This window comes from Scleropages formosus, chromosome 2, assembly GCF_900964775.1.
Source record: "Scleropages formosus chromosome 2, fSclFor1.1, whole genome shotgun sequence".
In the NCBI taxonomy this organism is placed as follows: domain Eukaryota; kingdom Metazoa; phylum Chordata; class Actinopteri; order Osteoglossiformes; family Osteoglossidae; genus Scleropages; species Scleropages formosus.
In genome coordinates this window covers 19,359,810-19,387,381 of record NC_041807.1, presented here as the reverse complement: position 1 = coordinate 19,387,381, position 27,572 = coordinate 19,359,810, and the positions used below count along the sequence as shown (strand labels likewise).

General features: G+C 45.1%; 1 protein-coding gene across 1 annotated transcript in view; it reads left to right on the top strand.

The window, feature by feature from the left end:
• Window positions 1-27,572, top strand: part of LOC108931473 (G1/S-specific cyclin-D2-like) — a 135,527-nt gene that overhangs the window by 67,917 nt on the left and 40,038 nt on the right. The window contains exons 4-5 of the mRNA XM_018747234.2: window positions 2,275-2,420; window positions 3,223-3,478. The gene's annotated coding sequence lies outside the window, so the exon portion shown is untranslated. The remainder of the gene's footprint in view (window positions 1-2,274; window positions 2,421-3,222; window positions 3,479-27,572) is intronic.

The window sequence follows — 27,572 nt, the reverse complement described above, 5'->3', positions numbered from 1 at the left end:
TAGTCATCTTTGATCCAAGCCATGTGATTTCCTCCTGTGGGAGATATATTATTATTACACTCTTCACAGGCTTACAGGAACAGTGCAGAGGTGGTTCAGTGGAATTCATGGGTTTACTGGAGTGATGTTCAGGAAGCTTTAAGAACACATTCAGTACTGCCCATAGACACCTCCCACATCATTTTCTCAGCTCTCACTTTTGTCAATTATGGAAATCTAGTGGGTGGTAAAAATACCCAAAGGGTTGCTCATCTGTCCATGTTCCCCAAGCCATGTTTATATTGTTGGGCGGAAGCAGACGTTTGGTTACAGCAGGGTGACTCAATGTTGTAAGAGCCGACCTCAAGAGTCAAGGTCCTGGGTTCCCACTGTCTGTTGGAAAGGAAAGAAATCTGCTCTCCAGCCTGGACGCCAGTGGTCATCACTAGGTCACCTATTCCCATAGCAGACCTAATATTACATATTCTAACACATTTTGAATCCATGTTGTATCACACAATCCATAGCATAATATAATCCATTTACCCATTTTCATTAACCGCACATCCTGATCAGGGTTGCAATGATCAGGAGCCTAAATATATAGGTAATGTACAATGTAAATATATATAACATTCTTCTCAGGACACGTTATTACATATAATAAATATTCCAATTCTAATCCACAAGGATGTCACTGGTTGATGACGAAACCATCATTTCGTGTTGCTTTTCCAAAGGCTTAACTATTTACTCTTTACTCCCTTTGTATTACTGGATATTGTAGTGACTGGAGGGATCCTGATTGAGTGTTTGCTTAAGAGTACAACCTCATGGTCCCTTCAGATTGTTTCTATACGTCCTTCACAGTTAAACTACCTTCTACTACTTGTGGGGCATTTGGCTGGAGAACTGTCCTACATACACAGGAAATACTGAGCAGGCCAGTACATAGCCAACCCAGGTGCGCAAGCCCATCGCTGTGAGGCCAGGTGTTTGAGTCCAGGAGGGCTTATAATTTGCCACTGCCTTTGGACTTGCTAGTTTGTGTCGGTCAGCACCGTTTACAGAGAAAAGGAGAACAGGACAGCTTCTTTGTTTTTCTTTGTGTTGTTTTTTCAGCGCTTGCTGCGAAGGCGTATTTTCCAGCTCATGTCCCCTTAATTAGTAGAGGAGCAGACGATGATGAAGCGGTGGGGAGAGGAAATGACTTTAGCTCTGGGGAACTTGTGATCTTTTTTTCTGACACATCCTGCACAGAAAACAGTGTGTTATCGTGTCATTTGACCAAAACACTCCGGTCAGCACTTAGAACTTCATCCTTTCATCAGAATAATTTTTTTTACTGTGAAAAACATCCCCCTTTATTATTCCATTCCGCAGTTCATCAGAGGATGAACATATAAAAGGAAAGCGCGGAGCAAATGCGATTGCGGAACCTTGTTCAGCCTAGCCTTTCGCTCGCGAGTCTTGTTACCGGTCTCCTGACCACCCTGCTCCTCGTCGTCCTGCTCCTCGGTTACGACTTCCTGGTTTGCCACGACTTCTCGCCTGTTTTCCTGGAGAGCGACTTTCGGATTTGCCCTTCGGATTCTGTTCACAGATTGGTGACCCTTTCGCCCGTTTCCCTGACCATGTCTACTGGATCGCCCCTTGACTCCACTTCCTGTGCTCCGCACTTGGGTCCGACGCTTCCGCGTCGGGGGGACATCATGACAACGAGCAGCAGGTGTTGTGACATGGTGGTGCAGTGGGTTTGACTGGGTCCTGCTTTTCAATGGGTCTAGGGTTCGAGTCCTGCTTGGGGTGCCTTGTGATGGACTGGCGTCCTGTCCTGGGTGTGTCCCCCTCCAGCCTTGCGCCTTGTGTTGCCGGGTTAGGCTCTGGCTCCCCGCAACCCTGCTTGGGACAAGTGGTTTCAGACAGACATTGATAAGATTCCAGTTACTGGAATGTAACCTGGATGAAAATGCTGATACCTGGTTTATCAAGCTCATATGATATTTTCATGTTAATTTATATGCAACAACTTAGACAATACAGCATACTGGAACTTTATGCTTTCATGTTTAATATCAGTTATATTGTGACACAAAGCGGGCGAGGAGAACGTCAGCACCCAGGACAGCTCCGTGATGTGGGCCGCCCCAGCACCGGGAGCTGTCTTAGAGTTCCGCACCTGACACAGATTCCCTCATTAGTCGAGCAGATAAAAAGGTTTGAGAGAGACAGCCCTAGGAAGTAGGATGTGAAACAGAACAGTACAGCAAACGGTTTCTTTCCCCTCTCCTCCAGGTCACAGATGACACACCCGTCCTAGTGGCAGTGGTGGCAGCAACAGTGAAATTCAGATGCTCACAGTGAAGGAGTTAACAGCCCCTCCCTCCGGTGAACGGGCATGGCTCTTGCACGCACCTGATTCAGCAGGACCTCAACAAATGGTATATCAGGGGCTTGGCAAGCTTTTGTGTTTTGATTTTTTATTTATTTTTGGATCTTGACATAGTGACTATGATGTCTGAAAAGTTTTACAAGTGTCAACCTCGTTCAACAATATTTACCTGCAAGACTGGCTAAGGATGACTGCATCTGAAGGAAACCAAGGTACGGGGAGTATGAGATTGCCCCCAGTCCGAACAAAGAATCGGATGAGAAAAGGTTGCATTTTCTTCACTGTGTCAGATGTATATATGATGTCATGTCTCTCGGCAGTCCTTCATTTGGCTGTCGCTTCAGTATATACTGTAAGATGCATTCAAATATGATAATTGACATTCTGGCAAAAATTGGGATCTGAAAAGAAGTGAAGTAGTGTTTCACTGGTGTACATCTCCTGCCAGCTAAATCTGCAATACATGTAGCATCACAGTGCTTCCGTTTCATACTTACCAGTAAGTGTGAGGAACACATACCATGGTCATGTCAGCGATGTCATGTGAGGAAGTGAAGAAAGTGGCCGATGCAAGAGCAGGTGGCACCAGCAACAAGTGCTTTCCGAGTCACCAAAACATCATCACAGGGCGTTCAGTACTTTCAACGACTTGGAACTGTTTACTGTTACCACCGACAACGTTGATGGATGCCAGCAGCGTGACTCGGACGTTAAATTACGATAAAATGTTTGAATCTCATGTTCTGGAATGACTGCTGTATCAGAGGGAAAAGAAGTGGGAGTGCTGTGGTTAGGAAGAAGGAATGCAGGCAATGTAGGGCAGGTATGTGCAATCTGCTGTGGATTCACAGGTTACTGCTTTGGCTTCATGAGAACATTTCTGCCCCTGAGACCTCCTGCCTAGAGCAATGTGGAAGAAAGCCTTGGACACAGTGCAGAATTGCAAGACTGCGCTCTCCTAGTAGCCAGAAGTTGCACAACTCAATGCAAAGCACTGACAGAGCTGGTATGCTGGAGCTCTCCATCACCTTCAGCCTGCAGGACTCCCCCGGGAATTAGGAGAATGCTGGAGGAAGCCTTGACTTTTCTCCTGGGTGCTTCAACAAGGTAAGTGGATCTTCTAGAAAGCTGCAGAGAACAGCCAGGATTTTATGCATATTGAGACATAATGTGGCATGTGCCCTGCTGGGAAATACTTCTCCAACCTAAAGATTCCAAGTATATCCTTCACCAGCACACTGCTTGTGCTTTAGGTGTCAGTGCTTTCCATAGTAGTGAGACCCAAAGGTGCCTCAGGCCAAGAATAGGACAAGGGTGGTGTCTCACATACGATAGCGTGGAGTTGGATCTCTTCCAGGCTCCCTGACCTTCCCTGCCATGCGTTGCAAAGGCACCAATGCTAAGGGGGTGGGTAACCAGCCCCAGATGGTACCTGTTACACACAGGAGTTGCTTATTTTGTCTTGCTTAAATAGACTGTAGCTGGGAGCAAAAGGAAGTGGGAGTTTGATCTGAGGATTATTGGCTGGAGAACTCTGTGGGTGTCAAACATCATTAGTCAGGGTAGACAGAGTTGGGTTGTCAGATCCTTCAATTTCTGACCGATCCAATGGTGCTGTTAGAGCTGTAGCTCTTGCGTTATTGCTTTCTTTGTTGGAACATAACATAACAACTCTCGTTGTAATAATCCCTACAGATTCATGCATTACAGAAACAGTTGCTACTGTAGTGGTTAGAGCTGGACCCAAAGGTCTCAGGTTGAAATCCCACCCCTATACCTTTAGTGACTCTGAGTAAGGCACTTACTCCAAATTTCTCCAGTAAAACTTACTGAGCTGTATGAATGGGTAAATAATTGTAGGATCTTAATATTGTAAGTCACTTATTATAGTTTATTATTATAAATGAATAAATGTAAATGTGTGCTTCACTTCCCTCAGAGGTACCTAGCCAGGGAGGGACTGTAGACGTATGTGTTCACTGATGTGCATAAAAGATTGTAAGTAGTTTAGTGGTTAACAAACTGGCTGTCAGTTTGATTCCAAGGGATATCCCTGTTGTAGTATGACTGAACTAGGTGCTTAACATTAATTTCTCCAAGAACGATAGAAAAAGCTGTTTAAATAGCTAGTAATAATATGGTATTACCCTGAAGTACACCCATTCTGATTACAATAATTCAACTTTGTGAGCAGTTTCATTTAATACCCCTATTTTGGCTGTCGAAGGCTGTCCAAACCATGTCCACTGAGTGTAAATTCATTTACATCGTTTTCATTAATTTATTTTTTACATTACATTTCGTAAAATCTTTTTTCTTTACTCTGTTTTTGCAAAAAATGATGACTTAAACACTGAGTATCATATGAATGTGTTACGTCTGTGTGTGTTTATTAAGTGTACAGTACATAATAGGTACAAGAGAGCTGATCGAGCGCAGGTACACAGTCATACAGTATTATGGAGTAATTAATGAAGTAAAACTGCACTGTTGTGTTCTGATGACTAATATTCACTGTTGATGTAAGAGTTTCTGTGTTAATGGTATTTAGTGATATCTCAGCATAAACGGGTGTCAGTTTTGGGGACTGTGGAACACATTTTTTTTTCCATTGAAAATAACAGTAATCGCAACTTCACTTTCGAGAATGAACAACCTTTGTCAGGTGGTGGAACACCGTAACATATTTGCAGTATGCACTCTGTTGCTTTATATTTGTTTTTGCCATAACTCGGTGGTTTAAAGTCCACTATATTTAGTCATGCACAGCTGGCTAGGACCTTGTGGCTGAGGATTTCACTATCTTTTTATTGTGGGAGTCATGTTCCGGTTCGGAACACTTTATTCACACCGATAACCGGGGCCTCGCTTGTCACAACCCCCAGCGCACACCCCTATTAGCCTTAAAGTGGACGCTCACGAGGGGCGAGGCCGCGGCGGGAGGCGCGGGCGGAAATAACAACAGCGCTTCGGGGCGATAAGATTGCACGGCTGTCACCTTTATCAGGCCCGCGTTAAAGTTTGGCCGAGGGGTCGTGGAGGGCGGAGCGGCAGCAGGCGTGGAAAGGCCGTGGCCACCCAACGCCGGTCGCAAGCTTTTTCTCACGTGAGAGATTTGAGTAGTGAGTGTTTTGTCCCGAGATACAGAATGCCTGGCTCGTGTACCTCTTGTGATCGGTTGCTCCTTTAAGACACGGGGGGCGTTTTGCCCTTGTGTTTCGCTGTGTGGTAACAGTTAAACAGTGTGTGACCAGCATCCTGAAGGCTTTTCTTTACAATGTGCATCTGACTGTAATCACGTGTCCTGTAAATATGATCAGTGGAAATGTCAGTCACAGCTGACAGAGCAGAGCCAAAGACTGTGCAGAAAACATAAAACCAAACTAACACATGACTTTGCTAGTTGGGAAACACAGTTCAAAATTGCACAACACTGATGATACTCTTTATTTGGACAATATCACTGGTAGTTGTCTCTATAACTACTTCATACGTATCTAAACTTCTTCGTTCATAATAATAGTGTAGTAATTCTTGTTTGGCTTTGGAAGAAAATTACACACACACACACACACACACACCGTCTGAACCGCTTGTCCCATACGGGGTCGCGGGGAGCCGGAGCCTAACCCAGCAACACAGGGCGGAAGGGACACAACCAGGACGGGACGCCAGTCCATCACAAGGCACCCCAAGTGGGACTCAAACCCCAGACCCACCGGAGAGCAGGACCCGGTCCAACCCATTGCACCACCGCAGCCCCCCAAAGAAAATTAGTTTGTATTTAATTCAGTTCTGTTTTGAAATACATCTTTTTCTCTAAATTCCAGTTCTACAGAAAGGTGTATGTTTGACTTCTGAGACTTATAAAAAGTAATTTTTCAATATTCACTTTATTAAAGTGTAATTATGCATTTTCTCATTATGTAAAGATGATGTAGGAGGAAAAACTGAATAAGATAAAAAGGGCCCTTTAAAATTAAACATTTAAAATTAAAAAGTTTTGGAATTCAGAATTGTAAAAATGTCTTCAACACCATCTGTAATTGAAAATTATGGATTTTTTTTTTTCATTGTAAGTAACATATAAGGTACTTACAATGACATGAATGAATTCAGATAAATTGTACTGCACAAACTTTTGTTTTTCAGGTATATAAATATATAGGTATCTTTTCTATTTTTTATGAAATATGTCAGATATACATTGTCTGAACCGCTTGTCCCATTCAGGGTCACAGGGAGCCAGAGCCTAACCCGGCAACACAGCGCGTAAGGCTGGAGGGGGAAGGGACGCACCCAGGACGGGACACCAGTCCATCGCAAGGCACCCCAAGTGGGATTCAAACCCCGGACCCACCCTAGAACAGGACCCGGTCCAACCTACTGCGCCACCGCGCCCCCCCAATGTCAGATATGAATACTTCTAAAAATCCCCTTTTACTATATTTATCATTTTCAATAACGAATCAACCCTGTTGTTTTTCCAGGGGTAAATCGATAACGAAATGTCAAAACAAGGGGAGGAAATGAAAGAAATTATTCTTTTAACAACTTTTTCAGGTTGATTGTACAGTACTTTTTTTTTAAAGTACAACATAATAAACATCAAGTATTTCGGACGAGACTTTAAATTTTACAGTGACAAAAATTACGTTGTTTTGTTCTAATCATGTTTCCTCTTATTATCCGAAGTCTATGAAAAAAAAATACAAGGACACATCACACCCCACAGGCATGCAGAGATAATCATAGGCTTTAATGAACATGAATGCACACGAAGAAAATGTGGCGAGGTGTTGGAAAACCATGTCAAATAAATAATACATGCAGAAAACTGGCCTCGCTGACCTTGGAAAAGGTGATGGAGTCTCCTTTAGAGACGTGTCACAATGTCATCTCCTGAGCGCCTTGACTCACAGGTTGCCGCACACACCCCCTGCTTGTTTACCTGAACTTTGTTTACCTCATTTGTCTGTAGCTCTGGTAAAGTGTGCTGGTGTACACACACACACACACTTTGACACGCACAGCTGAAGCAAGGTCAGTAAAGGTAAAGTTGAAAAGCCGGTGAACTTCAACACACGAATAAAGGAACTAGAAAGACAGTCGTCCTCATTGCGTTAGTGTTGGGTGGAGTCAGCCGAGAGCTCGCAGTTGGACGTTACACACAGTCACACACACACACACACACAAACACACACCCACACACAGAGCAAAATGACCAGGGCTGGGTGCGCGCTGTACATATCGCCTGCTCAGCATCTCAGAGAAGCCTCTGTCTCGGTCTCACCGTGCTCTCTTCATCTCGTGGACGTTTCTGCGGCCGCCGTTCGAATCGCTTCTATTTACAGAGAGACAGAAGCCAGAAGGAAAAGGTTGGTTAGTCAACCAGATTAACACATCAACCGTTGCACCAGGGTATTGACAGCCAGGGTTGGTTTCCTGCTACCAGTGATTTATTCTACGCACACGCATTTGTTTTATTTTGCCCAGTTTTTCTTGCCATATTAATTTGTCAAGGGTTGTTCAGTGTGCTTCCACCCCTTCCCTAAAAGACGGTTGACGTTTTTTCTGGCAGTTTCTGTTTAATACATCGTCACCCCCTCCCCACCTCTACACGTCGCTTGGTCCCTGCCTCCCACAGAGGGCGCAAGCGAGGCCAGGGCGCTCACCGGAGCCTGAGGTTAGAGCCACAGAGCAGTGCGCTCCTGCCCCTCCCCGCTGCTGAGTCAGAGCGCAGCCTCCGTCTGCGGCAGCGAGGGCTCACATGTGGGTGGGTGGGGCCATACGGTACACGCCCGCCGGCGACGCGCGCTGCCCCACTTCCTCGCCCACAGCGCTGCGGGTCACTGCGGAGCATACAAACACGCCGGTACACCTGGCGGCGCGCTGTCCTTGGGGTTCGACCTGCTTTGCCTTTCTCAGATCTCCCGCTGATTCCTATTTTGTGTTTGTTCAGCTCATATCTTAGGTATCATTTCCTAGTTTTAATCACATTTAATACCGCATTTGTATGTGACCAGATGAACCCTCACAGCCTAGTTCAGAGCAAGCAACATGTCCAGGTCCACACACTTGTTTCGTGAGGCCATTGCAGGGCTGGTCCTCGGATTTTTAGACCCCGGGAACCAATCCAACTTCTTTAGGCTTTAGGCATCTCTAAATTTATGAAGGTATAAATGTATGCATATAAAGAAATATATGTTTGTATAATTGGCATGTTTACATTTAGCTGACACTTTTATCCAGAGCAACTTATTACATTCAGCTACTTGCCATTATTGACATTATTTATACAGCTGGGTGATTTTACTGGGACAGTACCTTGCTCAAGGGTACTACAGCTGGAGGTGGGATTAAAACCTTCATCCTTTTGGGCCAAAAGCAGTAACTCCAACCACTACACTGCCAGCTGCCCTGTAAAAATATCTCTTTGAAATTATATATATATATATATATAAAATTATTTCAGACATATAAACATACAGATCAAGAAGAAGTCAAAGTTAGATTTGAATTCATAAATAACTTTTGTTAATGAAATATTTGTAACACGTGAACATTGTGCAGAGAACACAAATTTATACTTTATGAACTGAATATGGACTAAGGGCTGAATCCATTTTCAAGTATGAAATCTGTTACAGATACATATATAATATTTACTGTATCAAGCCAAGGGGGTGTGGTAGCGCAGTGGGTTGGACCGCAGTCCTGCTCTCCGGTGGGTCTGGGGTTCGAGTCCCGCTTGGGGTGCCTTGCGACGGACTGGCGTCCCGTCCTGGGTGTATCCCCTCCCCTTCCGGCCTTACACCCTGTGTTGCCGGGTAGGCTCCGCGACCCCATATGGGACAAGCGGTTCTGAAAATGTGTGTGTGTGTGTATCGAGCCACAGTTTGTTTCATGGAAAATTTTACGTCAAAAAGAGTAACATTTCAAAGACACAAAGCACCGATGTGCCGTACCACGTTTACATAACATACAAATGGCAAATCTTCAATATTCTAAAAATTTTTTTGCTTATTATGAAGCACGGCTTCCAGTAAAATTTTTTCAGAGATTGCGATTTTTACGATTGCAGTCATTTTCGATTTTAGTTGCAAATTTTACACCCCATAATTTTGGTGCCTCTCAGGAATTGCCTAGGTTCCCTTAATTATAAAACTGGCCCTGCATCAATATCAGTCCGTTTGGTGATCAGCTTTTACTTCATGTACAGAAGTCAGTGTGACTGCCTCTTCCAGACTGTAACGCAAACCAAAAGAGCGGATGAGTGTCCCATAGGAGGTGTCTCCCAACATGTTTCAAGGTTTGGCTGTGAAAGCCATCCCTGAAATCATTGATGCTTTTACCCATAATGCATGTTGCACAGTCTGCTCTTCATTGCTCCCATGACATCCTCTCTGCTTTTTACATTGATGGGAACAGTGGAAGTAAGAGCTCTTTTTTATCAACAAGTTTAATAGTGTGTGAGCTGCTGGTAGAAGTTCTGCTGCAAAGGTGAGCCTTCATTGGCGGGGTGGCGGCGAGGTCCTCAGCTGATTGCAGTTGTTTAAAGCACTTAGTACTTACATTAAAGCTGAAATGAAGAGAATGAAATTAGAATATCCTCTACTGAAAAATTTGCACATTAGCATTTGCTTGTACTGTATCTGTTTTTTGATTTCTCTCAAAACTAAAGTCAAGCTAACATATTAAATTATGACTGAATAGTATTAAAAACCAAAAATATTTATATGAACACAACATGAGAACATTACAAAGGGAAATGCAACCTGGGCTATGTAAATTTTTTTAGCTTGTTGCACTCATAAAGGAAGTAAAAATGACTTAAAAAATAACAAATATCTTACAAAAGGCTACAAATGATGGATGGAATAGCACTGCACCAGAAGAACATCCTTCTGAGTGAAGGTTCTACTCCTTTTTGTCTCGGGTAGTCATCTAAACACAACATTGTTTCTATAGTGGTTAGATGAGTCGTTATGGTTTAGGTTGCTGTGGGGCCAAATGAAATTAAATATTAAAATAAAAAACAATACTCTTCAGAATTATGAGTGGGCGATGGCACCAGAACATTCAGCTGTACCCGCCTTCAAGCTGATGCAGACCGGGGAACAATAAATGTTACTGAGGAGCCCTTGAGGCCTTGATCAGTGATCTTTGTTTGCTGCAAATAGCCCCTTGTCGTCAATGTGTCAAAGAGCGAAACAGCCAAGTGCTTTAACCATCCTTCCTTCATATGAGTTTGCCGCACCTGATACGCTAGATTTTGCTCGGCGATAAAAATGTGAGTAATTGCAAAATGTGTTGGTTATTGTCGCACGGAACACAGGAAGCCGGGACGGCTGAACCCAAGCGCAGCGTTGTTCGCCTGAACTTGAGGGAAGAGGAAAGTTCTCAAAAACCAGGGACGGGCGAAGGGTCGGTCGATCGGCGAACAGGACAGGAACGAGGATCCGTGGACGTGGTCGGAAAACGAAGCAAGGAGTCAAAAACCGGAGATCGCGAACAGAGAATAGAGTAAGTGTGTGTGAGTGCGAAGTGACGCGAGGAAGGGCGGTTGTCCCAAACGAGATTCCGCAACGGTACGGGAGCTGAAGAGTGTCTAGGGTGAGCGATTAATCAGGAGCTAGCGCAGAGTCAGGTGTTGTCGCTTGTGTTGTGGGCGTGGACGTGACACTCATGTAATGCATGCAGAAGTATAAATGGAATAAGTGGAGTCTCTTTAGCTATTAATTGTAAGGCCTCGCTATACTCACCACTTCTTTGTGGTTTATAATGGTATTTTTTCCTTCGAATGATGCTTGAATGTTGTATGTCCATTGGCCCGCTGTCGTCAACAATCTCAGAATGTTTGGAAAATGTTGCGTCTGTCTGATGGAAATCGTCCCACTCCTTTTTGTTCTGTGGCACATTTGTCATCTTGTTTTGTCTAAAACATCTGCATGGCCCCCCCTCAGACCCGAAGCTTCTGCTTCTCCCGACTCTCATTCTTCTTCAATACTGCGAGACGCTATGAAAATATTGTGGTTAGGGAACGGCTTTTGCCTGGAATTGTTTGCCTGTGTACACTGGTGTGGCTGTGAGAGCCTGTGTCTCTGTGTATCGTAGAGGATGTGCCTGTGTTTGTTTATGTGTTGCTGGGGAAGTCGGGCATGTGTGTGCGCGTGCGCACGTGTGTGTCTGTGTGTACATTTTCGGCCATAGGCCAGACCACTGCGTTGCGATTTTAGACTGGTGGGCTCTTAGATATGGTGTGAAAGCCCCAGGAGGATTGGCGGGGGATTGTACCTGTCCCACAGCTGCCGACCTGAGAGCTCAGCAGACGCAGCTGACAGATGAGGGGGATCCCATTCAGGCACATCCTAAGCAATGCAAAGGTCACAAAGTGAAACCTAACCGGCATCTCACATCTGGCTCGGTGGCGCAAACACCCCGCTCATTCTGTGGAAGTAAATATTTAAAGCGGGAGAGCATCTTGAGTCGTAGAGAGTGGCGTGTCACCGTATCGCTGTATCTGCATCTCTCCGTCTGTTAATGAAATGCACTGTTGTTTACTCTGGTTTGTGAGTTGCTTCGCAAAAAAGCATCTGATAAATGAATAAATATGAATGTCAACGATATGACATCTCTGCATTTTGCACGGGAACAGAACAGCCGACTCCCTCTCTTTCTCTCCCACTGAGCAGCTCGCAGAGGCCAGGCAGACAGACAGCCCCGCCTTCTGGTGAGCCGGAATGGCTCGTGCACGTACCCGAGTCCCATGGCTGGGTATTTATGATCCGTTGTAAAAAAGAAAGAACAACCAAGAATGCTGGCCAGAGCTAGAGCAGCATGCTGAAAACCTTAAGGCAACACCAATTATTCCCGAGGGGGTGTCGTGGCGCAGGGGGTTGGACCACATTCCTGCTCTCCAGTGGGTCTGGGGTTCAAGTCCTGCTTGGGGTGCTTTGCGATGGGCTGGCATCCTGTCCTGGGTGTGTCCCCTCCTCCTCTGGCCTTATGCCCTGTGTTGCTGGGTAGGCTCTGGTTCCCTATGACCCCATATGGGACAAGCGGTTCTGAAAGTGTGTGTGTGATTATTCCCGATCGCTGTCCGATCTGAATTGCACTCTAGTGTGCTTTATGAAAAAATGAATACTAAATACTTCTAAAAAGAGTTTGCAGAAGTTCAAAGCTTTCTAAGTACAGGACACATTGCATTATGAAAAGAAGGAGGACCACATGCAAGTGACCTCTGTGTTTCTTTCCTTGATAAAGTAAAACTCATCGGTTTGAAAGGAGTGAAACTTCTAAAACGAACACTATGTAGGTTTAACCATGAATAAACAGCTCAACCGTATGTGTTCTCTAATATATCTGCTTCTTTGAGAAATCAAGTTTATCAACCTTGACTCTTTAAGTGGGACCATTTTTAGGCTAAGCAACTGGCCTTATTTTCACTTTTCATTTCATAACTTTGAGGAACCGCAGCTGTTTTGATGATTCGTAGAAGCTTAGTTTTGCACATTTACAGTGTTGCAACCACAAATGCAAATTTTGGTTGCTTTTAAAACTTGATGGCTGAAAGACAGAAATGCGCCTCTTCCTCTGCTATTGGTTTCATTGTCATAAAGGTGGGAAGACTTCTGTTCCACACTTCTGTAAACAACTGTGATCTTTCACACCACTCCCGTTTTATTCTGAGCTAAATGTCATTATTGTCATAAAGGAACAGCGATCATACTGACGAGACAGAGCAACAATGTATAAATGAACAGCTCTTATTTCTGCTTGGCTGCATGAAGTTGAGGTCTTTCTCAACAATACGTGTTCCGATGGATTCGCTCTAATAGTGCCCACCTGGTGTCGGGGGAAGGCCTGTACATCGTGAGCCCTGTGTAGGGAGGTCCACTGACCGTGTTGCTAGTGTTGCTTATCTCTGCGTTTAATGTTGCTCTGAACATGGGTACAAGTGCTCCATTGTGGTGGAGGGGTGGCTTGGCACAGTCGAGGAAGGGCCCACGCAGCTGTTTGGAACTGATGGTCATTTCAGAACGAGGACCCGCACCGGAGGGGCCAGGGGCTGGAGGTGGTGGTTGGGGGAGAACAGCGCAGGCTGGCCGGCAGCTGGTCGAGAGCAGTGGGTGTTCCCCACTCAGGGTTGCTGACCATCTTTTGACCTTTCCTTCCCTACCCATCAACCAATCTGATGTTTCCTCCCAGCATGGGCCCATACATTCTATTCTGACTCCATTGAGACATTTTGAGCCCAATGTTACTGCCTGTCTTCCATGAGCGCAACTGGCTTTATGTGGGGCGTATCACATTAACCAGCCTGGAAAGGATCAACCAGGACTCAGAGCTTGTGTTAGCTTGTGTGTTGTGTTGGAAGGGCATGAAGAGACAGAAAGAGTCCACCCCCTCAGAAGCTGCCTGTACTGCGTACCTCTCAGCCTCAACATGCAACCGATTGCTACACAGTTATGAGAAACTGCAAATTCGTGGGAAACATGACGGGCATTCCATCAGCAATAGGCAATGAGACTCAGTGAAGGCAAGTAAATGGCTGAGAGAGTGGAACCCTAAGAGCTTCTCCATGGGAGGTAGGAGTTGGTCTACTTCAACTGCATTGCATCACGGCAGCCCCTAGTGCTTAATGGATTGGCTGACGTTCTGGACACATCTCCCATCACTGGAGTAGAACACTTCCCCTTTTCTCCTTGTCTGCTGTTCATTCTCTGCTAGTCCATCGCATTGCCTGTACCTCACCCTCATGTCATTGCTGAGCAGAACTGTAGTGCTTTGGGGTGTATTTACTTTGAGGGGTATGTACCTGCCCATTGGAGCACAGGGCATTCTGCAAAGTTTAGGAACCGCTCCTAGCTTCACGCTCCACTCTTCACATTGTCTTAAACCTGCACTTTTCCTGAAAGAAAGGTGTTTGTATTGAACCTGGCAATTACAGGGGGGAGGAATGTTGACTCCTCTACAGCGGCAAACCCCTGCTAGCTCATCCTTCAACCTCCTTTCATTACAATCTGTCAGTGTCACTTCATCTTTCTCCTGTCACCTCACCTGATCTCCTGGACAAGGTGGGAACATCTGTTGGATGATGATGGCTAGGGAGAGATCTTTATAGTAAGCAAACAAGAGCTCTAGCAGTTGTATAGAGGGATCCTCCCTGATTAATCCACCCATAGCAACAGCCTTAGGTAGCCAGACAAAGAGCAAAGACCCCATTAAACACCTCAGAGACCAAAGCTAAGTGGCATGACTCGGAGGTCCACTGAGATAGCTTTGGACCCTTTTTATTCCACCTTTAAGCAATCACAGATGTAACTCCTCTTTGAAATAGAGGGATTTGGCACAAGTGAGCCAATTATGTATCTGAAGTCTGTGCTCTTTATTGACATCCACCTGGATGTTTTTGCAGAACGACAGAAACGTAACACATACTGTAACACCCCCAACAAAAAAATGACAGAGCGATCAGTAATTGTCATTTATGAGAAGTTTGCTTCATGTGGCCGAGACATAAATGTCTCAGAGGTACGTTTCTCAGTGTCTAAGTGCTCATTCAAGCTTACAGTACATACCAGTATTATTACATTCTGTGGTTCTTTCACAATGTATTCAGCATTCTGCCTATGTCTTCTGGGCTTCTGGGTTTTTTATTGATTTGTGTGTACAATACTACTTTAATTGTGCCTGCTGGAATATTAAATCGACACTATTCTTCGTATACTGTATATTTATTGATTTTTAATATAACTGAGGTTCAGTGCAAATAGATATTTGCGTGTGTTTGTATTGAACCTGAATTGTATGGATATAATTGAATGAGATTACGTGAGCATAAAGAGAACAGCGAAAATTAAAGCTGGACCAGTTTCCGGTTTCAAAGTCTGTTTTTAAACGCAAAGAAAAAAAAATTACCAAGGTTAAGCTCTGAAGCTTCATAGCCTTTTAGTTTTCATCCATTTTCCTGGTCTGGATGTTGAAGAGGTGACCTGGTCTTGACATCTTCCATTGAAACCCATCATATTTGCACCCTGCCTTCATTTTGTTTGAAAAGGCAGATGTGCTTTGACAACGTCACATCTCTTTGGCTTTCATAACTGCCACCCCACACCCTCACCTCTCGTCCCACTGAAGAAGTTCTCTCCCTTCCTCTCCCTCCCATCCAGGTGAGTTCAACCTCATCCTGCTGCTCAGTTATACTCCACCCACTCAGATGGATCTGGGGCATTCATCTTCAGAAGACATGGCAGCTTCTTGACCTTTTGTTTGTAGGAGCCCAAGGCAGCACTGGCCAGTGTTAAAATCATATTTTGTGGGAGGTATTGAATAATTGTTACTGAAATCGTTCTAGCAGAAATAAAACAAGCTGTCTTGTTTGAGACTAATAGTTATCTGCAATTATTGTATAGTTTAGAATAGGCAGCAGCCTGCATATTTACTGGTGACTATGCCCAGTGTTGATGTAGTATGTAAACTGCGACTGAAGAGTGTATGATGTGTATTGTAATAACATTCATTTGATAAGTAAAGAAACCCCAGCAGTTCTGATGAAAACATCAGACCTCAGTTCTCAGACATCAGTTCCCGTAAACTTGGGGAATTTCAATCAAAAAATGAAAGAGAAAGAAGATTAGGATGACTTACCAAGTTTAGTTTTTTAAATTTGGACTTTCCCAGGCTATGAAGCCATTGTACAATTTTGTGTTACGGTCCAGACTGCGCTGCCTGTAATGTTAAAGCAGCAGATCGTGAATGTCTGACCTTTTTTTCTCAGGAATATGGGCTTTGAAGGCACTTCTGTCAGGTATGTTCTCTCTTTTTGTTTATATAAGGGGAGAATGGGCTTTTTGTCATCCCACCCACCTAAAGAGTGATTTTTCACTCGTAGCAGATCCTTATCTAATCTGTACAGGTTGCCAGGTTTGATAACCTCATCAACTTGAGCGGCATGGTGGTACAGTGAGCAGCGCTAATGTCTCACAGTGGCTGGGTGGTGCGAGAGCTCGTGGGTTTGATCCCTGCTCAGTCTGTGTGGAGTTTGCATGTTCTCCCTGTGTTTGCATGGGTTTCCTCTGGGTGCTCTGGTTTCCTCCCACTGTCCAAAGACATGCTGTTCAGGTTCCCCCATAGTGTGTGAGTGCCACAGAGAGAGTGTGTTTGACTGATGTATGGATGAGTGATCCAGTGTAAGTTGTGTATCTAGCAGTGTAAGTCACCATGGTGAATAAGGTGTGTGGGCTGAAAACACTACATAGTATCTGTTGTAAATTGCTTTGGAGAAAAGCATTGGCTAAGTAAATGAACTTACGGCTTCCTCAGACTGATCTCATTAGAAAGTCTGAAGCCAAATGTCATGTATATCAATCAGAAATACTGAGGTGTGACTACTGTGGGGTAATGAATAACAAAGTTTGCTGTTGCTCCTGTGCTTCACTGCTTTTCATTCTTCTTCACACAGTTTTGCAGTGTCAATGCTTCTCCTACAGCACTACTTAGACTTTTTTCTTCCTTTTCTGAAAATGAAACTAGTTGTTTTCAGTGTAGCTATCTGGGACCTGCTCTGCAAGGTTTACATGGATATTTTCCTTTGTCTGTAGTGGTGATGTGATGGTGGCAAATGAAAAGGTAAACTTTCCTCTGTGGTTTTGCAACCATGTCTGGCACATTTGATAGGAAATGCTATGCTACCTGAAGTTGCCTATGTAAAACTGGGAGCAGCTTAACAGCCCTGGGATTGGTGGGGTTAAGCACAATTGCACAAGGGCCCTGCCCAGTTTTCATAAAAATACTTCTTCTGACGCTGACTCATCACTTCTGACATGCGGTCCTGCACTTGTGCTAATGTCTGTTTAACGTTTGAATTAGCCACTGCAGCTGGTCCCAAATGCCCAAGTGTTGGGCAAAGCCCCCAGAACACTGCTGCCTCTGAAACCACTGGCCCAGGAGTTCGTGAACAGAGACACTATTATCCCTTCTGTAATGTTGCATACATCTAGCTTTCTACAAATCATAGAAAATACCTGTCCCAACATTTAATTTTACAGCAAAAAATGGAAAAAAAATGTATGTTACTTATTTCTTTCCTATCTTGTGTCAGATGTTTTTCCCCAATAACAGGCATTTGTCTAAGTGTTGATATTTATATCTTTTAGACATTTGAAGACTCCTATGGTGCTCATAGCTTGGCTCCTGGAATCCTGACTAGACAGTTGGCTTAATCAATAAATGCTAAACACAGGTTCAGCATCTTCCTGTTTTGGAGGGTTTCGTAGAGATCAACATGAGGGCCGGAGTTGTTTGTGAACCAGGCCATGGTGTACATCACTGCTGAAAGCGAGTCCAGGCCACCACTGCCATAATGCCAGTGTGTCTGCCGTCAGTGACAGATGAGTTAAGGAAACATCTGTTTTCCCAAAAGTAGTGATATGTATGGACCCACCGGCAGCAGGTAACCCCCATGTGCACACTTTCCCAAAGCAGCTGTGTGCAGTGCCAAGGTTAGGATTAAGGTGGAGGATGGGGGTGGTCTGCAGTACAAATTCCCACTTGACGCTGAAGATGATCAGCCAAAGCAGCAATGTGCGCTATTGACTGACTGCCTATAGCTCCATTCGTTCATGTCCTTCTTAAATGTGGATTTTAGGTTACAAGTGTAGCATGCAGTATGGAAAATGTCCTGGGAAGTGGTGGCTGGGGGAGCACAGGAGCATGTTCGCTTGGGACACTGCAGGAAATGGAGAATCTCTCTTCCCTTACTCCAATACAGGAATAGTGTGGAGAAGGCCGTCTCTCACGAATGCTCAAAGAATAGCAACATTACCAGAAGATCAGCCACGGCCTCTTTCCTTCCCAGAGCTTGTGGCTGGGAAGAATCAATGACTTCCTCCGGTTGTCTCTAGAGACGGGGGAACAGAAGTCTTTCTCCCACTGGTATACAGCTATAACTGGTCTCCAGGGAAAGCCAAAAGCACTATGGGTCCTGATCTGTGAGAACCTGCCATTACAGAGTCAAAGGCTGATTGTGCTCAGAACAGAATTCTCATAGACTCATTTGTTGCACAGTCAAAAGTATGTACAGTGGATCAGCCCATATTACGATACTGTACACTCATACTGAATATAACTCACATCATGGAGGAACTCAGTTTACCTCTGCAACGTCATATCCAGCCACAGTTTCAATTTTTAGCATCAAGTGATAGGTCGAGAAATGAATGGGTCAGATAATTAGATCTGCACCTGAACCTGCTGCTGGAAGTCAGACCATGCTCGGAGAAGGTGATGTGAGGTCTATTTTTGTACGGTCTCAGTTGCTTTTTTTACAGTCACTCTGCTTGTTAGAGATGGCTGTTTTGCATCTGGTGAGGGCTAAAACATACCCAGGCTGGTAGGTGATAAGGTAGGGTTTGGATAGAAAGTCACGGATCTTGAAACGCAGCTGTTAGTTAAGATGCCTAGCATGCACAAGGAGGGACTTTGAGCTTTAGAACGATCCAAGGCCATTGCTTGCTATTAAGAACCAATAGTCTGGACCAGTAAAGCTATTGAACAACAAATGTTACAGACAGCTTACAAAAATGTGACACCAAGACACCATATTGTACTTGCGCTACAGCCAAGTTATCCCACATGAAATGCCTAAAGCACCTACATCCACAGCTGTTTCCATTTCTGGTACTTTTCTATTCAATTCTAGTCCACTTTTCCAGTCCAAAAAGCCATAAATTCGGATACTTTTCTTCAATAAATCCCGAGAGTTCACTGTGGCTTTTTATTTTTTATTTTTTAACCTGAGGGCACTTAGCAACAGGTTTATTTTGATCTGTTGCTTTTTTTTTTAGTTATTTCGCTCACTATTTTGGGGTTCTAACATCTCAAATGCAATAGCTACATTTTTCATGAGAAAATGCTATGAGAAAAAATTGTAGTTGAAAAAAGAAAAACCAACTCAGGGAAAATTAGCAATCAAATGAAAAGAAAACCAGGGCATCATGGGATAAAGACTGTGAGAAAAATCTTGATCCTTGGTATTGAAAACCCACAGATGATAAAGGATAGAGCAAGCTGGATATATGGAGAGATAAACTAGGGAGACCCTGATTAAATGCATTCTTTATTCACTGTCATTAACTTCATGTCCAAGTCAGAGTCATGGAGCTCTTGTGTCTATCCCAGAAGCACAGGGCACCAGGCTGGTCAGTATATTTCCTGGACAGGACACCGGTGACCAACCGACCCGAAACATACCGCTTTGGACTGTGAAACAGGAGCACCTAGAGGAAACACACTAACACACTGAACCAGATCGAAACCTACACCCAGACAGTCCAGCAGCTACCTGCTGTGTGATTGTTCCGCCTGCATTCCTTACCAGTCTCTTTTTGTCCTTTTGTGGCATGGATGTTTGTTGACGTGAGAACTGTTGGATGGGGAAGGGAGGATGTTGGGTGGCGACACACAGAGTCCCCAGATGTGGCCAAGGTGGGGACTGTCGTGCCAATCGAGAGAAGGCCCACCCAGGTCAGCAAATTCCCCCTGGTCACATTCCATGCTGCTTCAGGCAGCCACAGGAGCAGAACCAGGCCAAGCATCAGGGGACGGAGGTAATAACTGCCTGGTCCACGCAGTCATTGCTTTCATGCCCCGACCAAAGAATGCGATTCAATTGAAGGCTATTTCCTGCAGATAAGCACAACATTTGTCCTTTTCCTTTCTTTGGGTTTTGATGCTAGGGTTGGATTAGTGGGGGTTATGGCATAGGAATGTTGATGTGATACAATCCCGAGGAAAGCTTTCTGAGTTTCATATCTACAAGATAAACAAGGAACTGTGAACTGACAGTCATGTTAGCATCAGTCACTTGTGATTGGTCACACCTGCCAACATCCCTGGGTTTAAGGTTGAAGAACGCTGGATGGTGGGGTCGGCTGTATAGTGATCGGCTGGGTGCTGCTCCGCCTGCCTCTTGACCCTCTTGTCATTTAGTCCCTTTGGGTCCTCACTGAGTGGTTAATCAGCGCTGCGTTCCGCCATTATTCTGCCCACCCTGGACCTTCCAAATTGTTTCCAGCTCAGCGGTAGATCAGTTAAGAAATCAATTAAGGTAGTTCACTGGCCTGGTGGGAACAACTTCAATGGCTTTTCACTTCATCTTGCTACTGATAACATTCGCAAAGGTTAGAAACGTCAGCTTTTTGTCAAAACACACGCTCCCGCTTGTAATGCAACTGCAAGACAGTAGATCTTATGTATTAGTTATTTAGCTGATGCCTTTGTCCAAGGTGACTTGCAGTTTTAAGTTTAGTACACTAAGCTGCTTAATTTTTAATGGAGAGATTCAGGGTATGTTCTTATAGCAAGAGCAGGGATGTTAACCAAGGACCTTCTGACCGGGCCACATGCTGTCCGTGTTTTGCTATTTATGTATGGTGTGGGTTCTGAAATTTCTTTATTTTTTTGCATGGAACCAAATCTTTATGAAAATGTGAGAACTGTGAATATCAAAAAGAGAACTTTCTGCAAAACTGAAAGATTGCTGTGTTAAACGGAGGGAAGTTTCCACTGAGCGAGAATGGAGCCAGTTTGTACAGTACCTCTACGATGCCAGCATAACTTTATAAATCTCTGGATGAGAAATCATCTGTCGCTGTGTCTCTCTCTTTCTGTTCTTGTTACTCTTAATGAGAATAAGAATCACATATCTGCAGCGTTGTCTCTTTCTCTTAATGTAATGCGCAAATTGTATTTTCGCTGAGATGTACGTCGCTTTGGAGAAAAGTGTCTGCTAAATGAATAAATGTAAATGTAAATGTAATGAGAAATCAGAGTCAGCAAATTGAATGAGAATGAACTCCCTTCCAGGATGTTTTCACTCGTACCACTGGGACAGCACCTTCTAGGTTTTGCTGTCCCCACCAACCTGCTTTGTCATTTTGCCGGTTGTCAAAATTTCCCCATGTACTCATCTCACACCCAACCCTGCACCTCTAGCAGAACGTTTATAAAGAGACTGGACTTTACTCAGTACTGTACTGGGTATTTTTACTATTAGCCCAAGAGATTCCTTGGGTGTGCATTTCTGAAACATTAATATTCATAAATTGGGCTGGATTTTAAGACAGTTATTTGAAAGAGAATGTGGTTTAAACCCTCCTTTTGATTGCAGTAGGAGGATGCCGCTTTCAAATCAATGTAGGAAAGGGATTCTGCAGGAATGTGTGCTCACCTTCACACATGAATGATCTCACCATTTCCCCATAGCTGCTGTGGGAACATCTGAGGGTAGAGTATACAGTACCTGACATTAACCAAAAACTGTCTATGGCTTTCTCAGTAATGAAAATCAGGTGGAAACGCAATGGCGTTTAGTCGGTTTCAGCCTTTCTGTATTTCTCAGTGTTGCTCAAGGCTGGAAGTGAAGCAAAGATAATGTCATTTGCATATACGGTGTATGGTTGCTCATTTCAAGGTCAGGGAAGGGGATCTAAAAGCATGTATGTGACTTGCTAGTTAGTCTGCAGGGTTTGATGGTTTTGGGTTGAGGTTTAGGATGGGGTGGCTCTTGGTAGAAATGGACGAAAGCAGAACAGGGCCAGTGGTAACTATTACTGACATTATGCATTGCCTGTATGCAGAGGAATGACTCAAAAGAAATTTCCATTGAGGTGACACATCTTTGTTGATCACCCATGATGAGCTGTGACTATTACACTCATTCTACATCTCAGAACATTTATAATGGTTTGCAGAGAAGATGTCTACTTTTCATTAGACTCGTTGTTCATTGTGATTGTACACTGTCAGGCCAGTCTTTTAACAGCTAAGTCGCTATTTACATTTATCGGAGACTCTTCTTCAAAGCGACTTAAAGTGATAAACTTCGTAACGATCTGGCTAATGAGTTAGCCCAGATCCTCACGTGTATTCCAAAAAAAAGGTGTATAAACCCAGACGGACGGGGAAAAATGGAAGCTCCCCCGTTTAATATCTTGTAGGCAGCTATGGGTGACTTATACTTCACACAGCTGTCTTCACGATAAAATAAACAACGTTAAACTCCAAAACGTGCGAGGCACAAAATGTGCACACGGCCAAGTAAATCAGCCTGCGCGCGCGCGGGAGAGAGAGGGGACCGGGGGGGGGCAACCCCTCGGTCTCCATAATAATACGTCATCATTACAACTTGTTACGATTTGCAGATTTATATAGCTCGGTATTTTATACTGGAGCAACTTAAGGTACCTCCATTGCTTAAAGGGAACGCAGCAGAAAGTGGGACGCGAACCTGGGTCCTTCAAGCAGCAGACGGCAACCCTGACCATCACACTACCTTCTGCCCCCCCTTGGTGGCTCTGGTTTCCTAAATAACTTGCTGTTTTCGCTTACTGCTGCTACTGTCTTGATTTCCTCCCCTCCCTCTTGCTTTTTATTTTTGGTGTGAATTGTGTTTGGTCACGCACAGACACATCCCCCCCATCCCGGCCAAGCAGTCTTTGCATGCTTTCTTCCCCCTGATTGGATCTGCTGGTGCGGCTAAGCTCCAGCTAAGACATGCTTTTCAGAGTTCCTTCCTACCGACCGGAACCTCTTCCTTCCCAGGGATGCACTTGGGGGGCTGCATACGGATGTGTCCTGAGGAGGTCTCTGACGCCTAACATAAAGAAAGTGCGTGCGGCTCCAGGAAGCTGGGATGATGTCATGGGTGTGGGGACAGTAGCCGCAGTGTAACTGGACAGCACCACCGAAGGCCCGAAAGGAAGGCTTTGATCAGACCTTTGCTGTTTCTTCCAACAGGGCAGGACGATTTCTTTTTCTCAGTTGACTGCATTGTATTTAACTGCAGAATCTAATCAACCAGTGGAGGTAATGAAAGGAATTAAGACTCGCACTGAACTCTGCTTTGCTGGAGTGTGTTATGTAAGGCTGATATGTGGCCCTCAGCTTTGCAGTCATGCACACAGGAAGGCACGTAGGCTCCGCACGCACGCGCGCACGCGCCTGTGTGTGTGCGTGTGTGTGTGTGTGCGCTACTTGGAAACAATCCTTTAATATTAGTTAACACTTTGAAGTGAGGCTTCCCTCGATGCGCTTTCATTCAAAGTGCAAGATTCCTCTAGAGTCAAATGCGAACGTGCATAATGCTTGAAGGAAGTTAACACAACGACACAGAGTTTCTCTGTAGTTTTCCAGAGCAAGGAATATTCGTTTACCGTGTTCTAAACTTTTTGCCGAAGATGGGGCACGTGTAAACCCAAGTTGCGAAACGATGTGAGGAATCAGTAGAAGAGGAGTGTGCCTTTTTCTTTTCCACGCGCAGACAAAAGTGAGGCCAGCTGTGCAGTGGCGCGTCCTTCCTCCCATTTGTGTCGCCCTGTTGAACTGCCAGCTTCTCATCAATTATGACCCTTGTCATTTGAGGCCAGGAGCAGCAGCTGGCCCCAGGAAGCTGGAGCTGCAGAGCCACACAGCCAATGAGCTGCTTCCAGCTGTCCCGCACCCTTCCATTCACGGTTTGGCCACAGCGCCGCTTCCTTCGGCACACTTTCTTTTTCAGCTCTTCCTTCCTAAATTCTCAACAGCGCAGACATCCTCTCTCTCCCACACTCGCCCCCTCCTTGTCTTTCTCCCTCCATAGATCTCCCTCCCTCCGTCCGATCCGCCTGCTCGTGCCGCTTACTTGTGTTTTCTCCGCAGTTTTGCGTATGGAGGAATTTATGTTTTGCGTGTGCTCAATTTCCCCTGACCCCCAACCCGCCAAGGTAGCCCTCCAGCCGATCAAAGGCCGGACCTGTAAAACGACACCCCGGAGTCCTCCACTGGCGCGCAATGGGGCACCGACGGCTCCCGTGTCGGAGCAACCGGCTCTGAGGGCCTCCCTAAAAGTGGAAACTTCTCTGGAAAGCTTATGGGCCGGGAGAACGGCAACACACAACTCAGCCTCTGTATTTACATGAAAAAGTTTTGGAAAGGAGGGGAAAGTCCCATAATGCATTGCGGCATGTTTTCATCTTTTAGTTTGGTTTTTTTGTGAAATTCTTTGTAGTTGTCGAGGAAGCAGGGGGAGTATCTCCATCTGCAGTCCATCTCAGATTGCCTCCGGAAACTCCAAGGTTCAGCTGATCCATCCTTGACTCTTTGAAAGCAGAGCCAAGCCTCTATGTGCTGAGCTCTTCTTTGTAGGGCAAAGACATGACTCTTGTGGTCATAACCGGCCACACCGTTGATGTAGCGTTCAAGAACATGGACGTGGCACATAGTCAAGGTACACTGACTCATGCACTGTTGCATAATTACTGATAGCTGACATTGGTTATAGTGCAGAAAATCTGTACAGCAGTTGCGAGGTTGCAGGGCGGTGTATTTTTCTCCAAAGAGTGTAGTACATCTACTTGGCTAGTATTTCCGAAATTTTTGCCGTACCTGCAACTCAGCTGCAGTATGACAGACTGGCGATCGTCACACGTTTCTGTTATGAGCAACTGCACTTTCTGCAGATGCGGTCAACGAGGTGGTTGTTCTTGCAGGACCCGGTGCCCCGTCGCCAAAACTGAAATACGGATGCGTGTGAGTCTTCAGACATGCCACAGTATGTAGGACAATGCTGCGTGTAATCTAAACCAGCACCGTTAAATCTCTGGAGCTGAGTCATTATTGCTTTTGTAGTGTTATGAGAGGTGCACTTATACAGCAGAAATTAATTTGTTACGCATTTCATTTTGTGGCATGGATAACAATAGTGTGCTTACTTTGAAAGACTTTCTATATCAGTGCAAGGGAGTGTTTGTGGACCTCTTTGACAAGGAGGGACAGGAGAGACCACGAAGGATGGGATAGGGGTGTGTTTAAGGGGAACACGAAGACCCCGAATGAGGCAGACTTCCCCTCCTCGGGGGTTACTTATGTAACACGGAGACTTGCACGTTATTGCTGCCTTCGCCTCCCACCTAGGCTCAGGAACACCCGTGTGGTCGACTGACCATGACCCTGACCCTGTGCTCCAGTTCTGGTGACGAATGTCCGCCTGTGGCTGCAGAGTGACCAGACCCAGCCCACTGAGGATGGGTTTTGTCGGGAGGAGGATGTGACCTCATCTGTGAAAAATCCAACTTGTACTTTACTGCTCATGATTTAATCCAGGCTTCCACTTTGTGTTGGGGAGCAAGCCCCCCACCCCCACTCTCATACACACACACACACACACACACATGCTCCTCCACTCAGTGCATCCATGTTCAGATACAAACAGGCTCTTTTATAATGGAACATAATCTCTCCCTTTGCAGCACTCTGTCCAGAACAGAAGCACTTAGTGACTGCATACTTGTGTGCTCTTTTGGGCCAACCCTGTAAGTCATTATAGAAGAACTGTTTGGGAAATAAGCTGGGCAATTGAGTTTGTGTTCGATCCTTGTTCGGACTGTGTGGAGTGTGCATTTTCTCCATATGTTTAGCTGGATCTTGGCCAGGTACTCTGGTTTCCTCGCACAGTCTAAAAACATATTACGGTGACTTTTACTTGCCCTTGTGTGCAGCTGCTATGAGATGGACTGGCGTCCCGTCTATGAAGTACCCTGCAAGGCCTAGCACCTCGTGTTTTCAGGATGGACTCCAGACCCGTGGCCCTGCCTAGGGCAAGCAGTTAGCAGTACCGAGTGAGTGTTTGAGGAAAACTAGTAAAACTTGCTCTGTAGTACTTCTGCAGGGGTCCAAAAAGACATATCATGCAATTCCCTATTGGCTTTAGTCATAGAAACACAAAAAATAATGATTACAACACAATTACAAAAATTTACTACATCCCTGATATTTGTGGAGAGTTAATATATATATATATATATATATACACACACACACATTTTCGGAACCGCTTGTCCCATACGGGGTTGCGGGGAACCGGAGCCAACTTGGCAACACAGGGCGTAAGGCTGGAGGGGGAGGGGACACACCCAGGGCGGGACGCCAGTACGCCGCAACGCACCCCAAACGGGACTCGAACCCCAGACCCACTTGAGAGCAGGACCCGGTCCAACCCACTGCGCCACTGCGCCCCCTTTTTATATATATATATATATATATATATATATATATATATATATATTGTCCCTCCTGTTTGTCCTCTTGCCATTTGTCAGGTGAACTGTTGGAAACCGATGAACTGTGGAGATGACCTTTGCTCTCTCTGCATGGCAAACCGTTTGTCAGCTAGGGTGGGGGCCGTGGGAGCCAGCCAGGGCAGGTACCTGCAGGGTGTCACACCTCCATGCTCAGGCACCCTGTTGCTGCTCCTCTCCACCTCTCCCCACCTGTGGGAGGAGTAATGTCAGATTTCCTGCTGTGCTTTACCTAACCTCACACACCCACATTTACATTACATTTATTTAACAGACACTTTTCTCCAAAGAATCTTCCAACAAACTTTGTGTAGTGTTACCAGCCCACACACCTTATTCACCGCAGTGACTTACACTACTAGATACACTACTTACAGTGGGTCACTCATCCATTCGTCAGTAGAACACACTCTCTCTGCATCACTCACACACTATGCGTGAACCTGAAACAGCATGTCTTTGGACTGTGGGAGGAAACCAGAGCACCCAGAGGAAACCCACGCAGACACGGGGAGAACATGCAAACTCCACATAGACCAAGCAGGGATTAAACCCATGTACTCTCGCACCACCCAGGCGCTGTGAGACAGCAGCGCTACTTGCTATGCCACCGTGCCACCCAAGCATGGTAACACCAGCAACCCACGTCTTTTTCGGAATATATGCATCCATCAAAATACAGTGTTTCCGTCTTTTACACACTGATCTCCCTCCAAAGTCCTAAAGTGAAGCGTTGATTGTTTCAGTCTGGTCTTCAGAAAAGCATCAGCACTGACATCCTGTCACACCATCAGCAGGATGCAGAGAGCCATTTATCTTCCGCTTGCCATGCCGACTCATTACCATGGTGATGGTGATCGAGTAGCGCAGAGACCTCAATGGAAGAACTGCCCCAAACTCTATGCTTGTGTGGATGTTTTCTGAAAGAGGGCATCATCCAGATAAAAGATCCCTCTCCTCAGCTCTAATTCTTCTGCGTGCTTTTCACAATTACCAACATCCTGTCTTTACTCATTGTTTAAGGGACAAAAAGCAAAAATAATATAACATAATAAGGTAATATACACACATCATTGGTAACC